The sequence below is a fragment of the Gastrolobium bilobum genome, unplaced genomic scaffold, assembly GCF_033153095.1.
Source record: "Gastrolobium bilobum isolate Gb01-03AN ecotype WA unplaced genomic scaffold, APGP_CSIRO_Gbil_v1 utg1154, whole genome shotgun sequence".
In the NCBI taxonomy this organism is placed as follows: Eukaryota; Viridiplantae; Streptophyta; class Magnoliopsida; order Fabales; family Fabaceae; genus Gastrolobium; species Gastrolobium bilobum.
In genome coordinates, this window is record NW_026898337.1 from 397,757 (window position 1) to 404,470 (window position 6,714).

At 37.8% G+C, this 6,714-nt stretch overlaps 2 pseudogenes; both read right to left on the reverse strand.

Moving 5' to 3' along the window:
- Positions 1-2: 2 nt before the first annotated feature.
- Positions 3-2,656, reverse strand: LOC133315005 (peroxidase 44-like; annotated as a pseudogene).
- Positions 2,657-2,829: 173 nt separating this feature from the next.
- On the reverse strand, positions 2,830-5,557 carry LOC133315006 (peroxidase 44-like; annotated as a pseudogene).
- Between the last annotated feature and the right edge of the window lie 1,157 nt (positions 5,558-6,714).

Below are 6,714 nucleotides of genomic sequence, written 5' to 3' on the forward strand. Positions count from 1 at the left end.
GGTTAGGTGTTCTGTTGCTTCTTTAGACCCCTGTTTTTTTTTTCTGGCTCTCGAATGTGATTTAAAGTGATAGACTTTGAAGCAAATGCATCTCTTGTTGCTAACGTGATGATATCTGCGCACGAGACAGTTAAAGGACATGCTTTTTCAAGGCTTTCCTTGACCTCATCAATTAGATCATATCCTCGAACACTAGCGTTTGCAGTAGCATTTTTCTCTGATGTGTTGTTCTTGGTGGAGACTATGAGTACGGATGCATCACAACCGTGCAGAAAGAAGAAATATTACAAGTTTAGTTGTCATGAATTGATGTATAGGAAAATGAAGTTATTTTTAAGAGAAGAAATTATTTTTAGTATTATTATAATATTTTACAACATGTTTAAATAAATTGCTCTTACTTTAACAAAATAATCGTGGAATTGCATGCGAAGTAATTAATTTTTGACGCACGCGCACTAACGGACGCACGCACACGCACGTGCACGCACCCACGCACGCGCACACCTACCCACCCACACACGCACGCAAAACTTCTCCATCTTTACCATTGCATTTTCAAAAAAATTATCAATTTATCACCTTTGGCTGCAAAACGTGATAGAAAATCCTTTGTAGTTTTATCTAAAGCAAGTTGCTGATCAATCTGCAAAATACCCCTTCGAACAAGAATCTTCTTGTAAAAGTGGTTATCAAGAAGAAAAGTGTTTTCTGGTCCAAAAACGAAGCAAGGTCACCACTCACTGTTGAATTACACAACTTGGCAAGCTTTGCCTCTAACGCAGGGTCCGTTGCAGGGTCAGGTACCTCACCAAGTCTACCAGAAAAGAAATGGCAGTGTGCAACACCAACTGTATGTGCACCCATTTTTTTGCACTATGGACTATGGACTCTGCTCTTGGGCACGTGGATTCATAGAATCCAACATGAAGGAATGCTATTGTTATGGGAAGCATAGAGAAGAAGAAAAGGATGATGAACTTCAATTTGGTTGGGTGTTCTGTTGATTCTTTAGAACTTTTTTTTTTCCTGCCTCTCATTAGAACTCTTTTGGGTGGGAGTTCTTTTGATTTAAAGTGATTGACTTTGAAGCTTTTTATAATGAAATGCGCATTCCAAAAGCAGTCCCCAAAAAAAATAAAAAAAAATAAAAAACGTTATTACCGAATGAGTAATAAGTATCGTGGATTAAAAAAGGTTGGCCAGTAAAGGAATTTGAAGATTCCGAAAGCTAAGTAGTATTAATTTCAGTAAGTGAGATGCAAAAAGAGAAGGTCAAGAGGCTAAGGAGATAAAAGAGGAAGACCCGTTTGGGTGTCTATACATATATGCAATTGGCATTTGGTAAAGGGGTATAAGCTCGAAGAGAGATAGGTAATTTTAGTGTCTGTACATGATTTTTTCCATGATTGACATGGTTAAAAATGATTACTTATTTAAAAAAGAAAAATTCAAATGCACACACAGCTGTGAAAGAATTAATTTTGATTACTTTTTGAGCAATTTATGACCATTTCGTTACATATTAATTGCATAGTAAACTAAAAAAAAGTATTGATAATTTTATTATCATAAAATATACATATTAATTGCATATTAATTATTTTTTTGACGCATGCATGCACACACACCCATCCACCCACAAACGTACACAAAACTTCCCCATCTTTACCATTGCATTTGCAAAACTTTTTCGGAATTTATCATCTTTGGCTGCAAAACGTGACGCAAAACCCTTTGTAGTTTTATCTAAAGCAAGTTGCTGATCAATCTGCAAAATACCCCTTTTAACAAGAATCTGCTTGTAGAAGTTGTTATCAAGAAGAAAAGGTGTTTTCTGGTCCAAAAATGCAGCAAGGTCACCACTCACTGTTGAATTACACAACTTGGCAAGCTTTTCCTCTAACACAGGGTCCATTACAGGGTCGGGTACCTCACCAAGTCTACCAGAAAAGAAACTGCAGTGTGCAACACAAACTGTATGTGCACCTAAAAGGGTCACCATTTCTTCTGTTGTTATGCCCATTTTTGCAAAAATTTGTGATGTTATTGGCACAGGAGTGAAGGGTCCCGGCAAATCAACTTCATTACTTTTAGAGATTAATCCATCAGGTCTTCCTGTGGGAACAACGTATTTTGATCCTCTAGATAAAGCAACAACATCTCTTGTTACTAATGTTATGATATCTGCACCTGACACTGTTGAAGGACATGTAGGTTCAAGGCTTTCCTTGACCTCATCAATCAGATCATACGCTCGAACGATAGCATTTGGAGATGTGTTTTTCTCTGATGTGTTGTTCTTGGTGGAATCTATGAGTACGGATGCATCACAACCTTACAGAAAGAAGAAATGTTAGAAGTTTAGTTGTCATGAATTGATGTATAATAAAATGCACGTTATTTAAGAGAAGAAATTATTTTTAATTATAATATTTTACAACATGTTTAAATAAATTGCTCTTACTCTAACAAAACAATCACAATCGTGGAATTGCTTGCGAAGTAAGGCTGCTGTTATGGACTTGTTTTGTTCGAATCGTTTCTGCACCGCACTCTACACTATGGACTCTGCTCTTGGGCATGTGGATTCATAGAATCCAACAAGAAGGAATGCGATTGCCATGAGAGGCATAGAGAAGAAGATGAACTTCATTTTGGTTAGGTGTTCTGTTGCTTCTTTAGACCCCTGTTTTTTTTCTGGCTCTCGAATGTGATTTAAAGTGATAGACTTTGAAGCAAAAGCATCTCTTGTTGCTAACGTGATGATATCTGCGCATGAGACAGTTAAAGGACATGCTTCTTCAAGGTTTTCCTTGATCTCATCAATTAGATCATATCCTCGAAACTAGCGTTTCCAGTAGCATTTTTCTCTGATGTGTTGTTCTTGGTGGAGTCTATGAGTATGGATGCATCACAACTGTGCAGAAAGAAGAAATGTTATAGGTTTAGTTGTCATGAATTGATGTAAAGGAAAATGAAGTTATTTTTAAGAGAAGAAATTATTTTAATGTTTTACAACATGTTTAAATAAATTGCTCTTACTTTAACAAAATAATAGTAGAATTGCACGTGAAGTAATTAATTTTTGACGCAAGCGCACGCGCACGCACACGCACGAACACACACGTACGCATACACGCACGCTCGTGCACCCACGTACACACACACCCACCCACCGACCCACACACGCACACAAAACTTCCCCATCTTTACCATTGCATTTTCAAAACTTTTTCGGAATTTATCACCTTTGGCTGCAAAACGTGACAGAAAATCCTTTGTAGTTTTATCTAAAGCAAGTTGCTGATCAATCTGCAAAATACCCCTTTGAACAAGAATCTGCTTGTAGAAGTGGTTATCAAGAAGAAAAGATGTTTTCTGGTCCAAAAACGAAGCAAGTTCACCACTCACTGTTGAATTACACAACTTGCCAAGCTTTGCCTCTAACGCAGGGTCCATTGCAGGGTCAGGTACCTCACCAAGTCTACCAGAAAAGAAATGACAGTGTGCAACACCAATTGTATGTGCACCCATTTTTTCGCACTATGGACTATGGACTCTGCTCTTGGGCACGTGGATTCATAGGATCCAAACTGAAGGAATGCGATTGCCATGGAAAGCATAGAGAAGAAGAAGAGGATGATGAACTTCATTTTGGTTGGGTGTTCTGTTGCTTCTTTAGAACTTTTTTTTCCTGCCTCTCTTTAGAACTCTTCTTTAGAACTCTTTTGGTTGGGTGTTCTGTTGATTTAAAGTGATAGACTTTGAAGCTTTTTATAAGGAAATGTGCTTTCCAAAAGCAGTCCCCAAAAAAAACAAAAAAACAAAAACGTTATTACCGAATGAGTAATAAGTATCGTGGATTAAAAATGGTTGGCCAGTAAAGGAATTTGAAGATTCCGAAAGCTAAGTAGTATTAATTTCAGTAAGTGAGATGCAAAGAGAGAAGTCACGAAGCTAAGGAGATAAAAGAGGAAGACCCGTTTGGGTGTCTATACATATATGCAATTGGCATTTGGTAGAGGGGTATAAGCTCGAAGAGAGATAGGTAATTTTAGTGTCTGTACATGATTTTTTCCTTGATTGACATGGTTAAACATGATTACTTATTTAAAAAAGAAAAATTCAAATGCACACACAGCTGTGAAAGAATTAATTTTGACTACTTTTTGAGCAATTTACGACAATTTCGTTACATATTAATTGCATAGTAAACTAAAAAAAAGTATTGATAATTTTATTATCATAAAATATACATATTAATTGCATATTAATTATTTTTTTGACGCATGCATGCACACTCACGCACGCACACACGCACACCCACCCACACACACGCATGCAGGCGCGCGCACACACCCACCCACCCACAAACGTACACAAAATTTCCCCATCTTTACCATTGCATTTGCAAAACTTTTTCGGAATTTATCATCTTTGGCTGCAAAACGTGACGCAAAACCCTTTGTAGTTTTATGTAAAGCAAGTTGCTGATCAATCTGCAAAATACCCCTTTTAACAAGAATCTGCTTGTAGAAGTTAATATCAAGAAGAAAAGGTATTTTCTGTCCAAAAATGCAGCAGGGTCACCACTCACTGTTGAATTACACAACTTGGCAAGTTTTTCCTCTAACACAGGGTCCATTACAGGGTCGGGTACCTCACCAAGTCTACCAGAAAAGAAACTGCAGTGTGCAACACAAACTGTATGTGCACCTAAAAGGGTCACCATTTCTTCTGTTGTTATGCCCATTTTTGCAAAAATTTGTGATGTTATTGGCACAGGAGTGAAGGGTCCCGACAAATCAACTTCATTACTTTTAGAGATTAATCCATCACGTCTTCCTGTGGGAACAACGTATTTTGATCCTCCAGATAAAGTAACAACATCTGTTGTTACTAATGTTATGATATCTGCACATGACACTGTCGAACGACATGTAGCTTCAAGGCTTTCCTTGACCTCATCAATTAGATCATACCCTCAAATGCTAGCGTTTGGAGATGCGTTTTTCTCTAATGTGTTGTTCTTGGTGGAGTCTATGAGTATGGATGCATCACAACCCTGCAAAAAGAAGAAATGTTAGAAGTTTAGTTGTCATGAATTAATGTATGGGAAAATGCACGTTATTTAAGAGAAGAAATTATTTTTAATTATAATATTTTACAACAAGTTTAAATAAATTGGTCTTACTCTAACAAAACAATCACAATCGTGGAATTGCATGCGAAGTAAGGCTGCTGTTATGGACTTGTCTTGTTCGAATCGTTTCTGCACCGCACTCTGCACTATGGACTCTGCTCTTGGGCATGTGGATTCATAGAATCCAACTTGAAGGAATGCGATTGCCATGGGAAGCATAGAGAAGAAGATGAACTTCATTTTGGTTAGGTGTTCTGTTGCTTCTTTAGAACCCTGTTTTTTTTTCTGGCTCTCGAATGTGATTTAAAGTGATAGACTTTGAAGCAAAAGCATCTCTTGTTGCTAACGTGATGATATCTGCGCATGAGACAGTTAAAGGACATGCTTCTTCAAGGCTTTCCTTGACCTCATCAATTAGATCATATCCTCAAACACTAGCGTTTGCAGTAGCATTTTTCTCAGATGTCTTGTTCTTGGTGGATACTATGAGTAAGGATGCATCACAACCGTGCAGAAAGAAGAAATGTTACAAGTTTAGTTGTCATGAATTGATCTATAGGAAAATGAAGTTATTTTTAAGAGAAGAAATTATTTTTAATTATCATAATATATTACAACATGTTTAAATAAATTGCTCTTACTTTAACAAAATAATCGTGGAATTGCATGCGAAGTAATTATTTTTTGACGCACGCGCACTCACGCACGCACGCACACGCACATACATATGCATGGAAGAAGGGCAGGGCTACTACGTGAAGATGGAGAATCCCCTTCCTGTTCAGAATTTCCAAGATGAATGGAAGGAGCTTGATGATCTGTTAGGGGAATATGGAGATATTTTTGCTGAAGCCAAGGGATTCCCACCAAAGAGGAGACAAGACCACGCCATTTTGTTGAAGCCAGATGCTCAAGTACCCAACAACAGACCTTACAGGTAACCATACTACCTGAAATCTGAGATTGAGAAATTAGTGGCAGAATTGCTGAGTGATGGTATGATTAGGCCAAGTGTGAGCCCATATTCGAGTCCTGTTATTTTGGTTAATAAAAAAGATGGGAGCTGGAGAGTTTGCGTGGATTATAGGGCCTTGAATAAGGTTACAGTTCCAGATAAATTTCCCCTACCGGTTGTTGATGAATTATTGGATGAAGTAGGGGGGTCAAGGGTGTTCAGCAAGTTGGACCTCAAGTCAGTATTTAACCAAATCCGGATGAAGGAGGAGGATATCCCCAAAACGGCTTTTAGGACTCATAAGGGACATTACGAGTATTTAGTAATGCCTTTTGGCCTTACTAATGCCCCCTTTACTTTTCAAGCTCTTATGAATGAGGTGGTGAAACCATACCTAAGGAAGTTTGCTCTAGTCTTCTTCGATGACATATTGTTATATAGTAAAGGGGCTGTTGAACATGTGGACCACTTGAGGAAATTTTTTTGTATTCTGCGTTCTCACAAGTTTTTTGCAAACAGAAAAAAATGCGTCTTTGGTCAAAGGCAGGTGGAGTATTTAGGACACATAATTTCTGATGAAGGTGTACAGGCTGACCCATTGAAGATCAAGGCA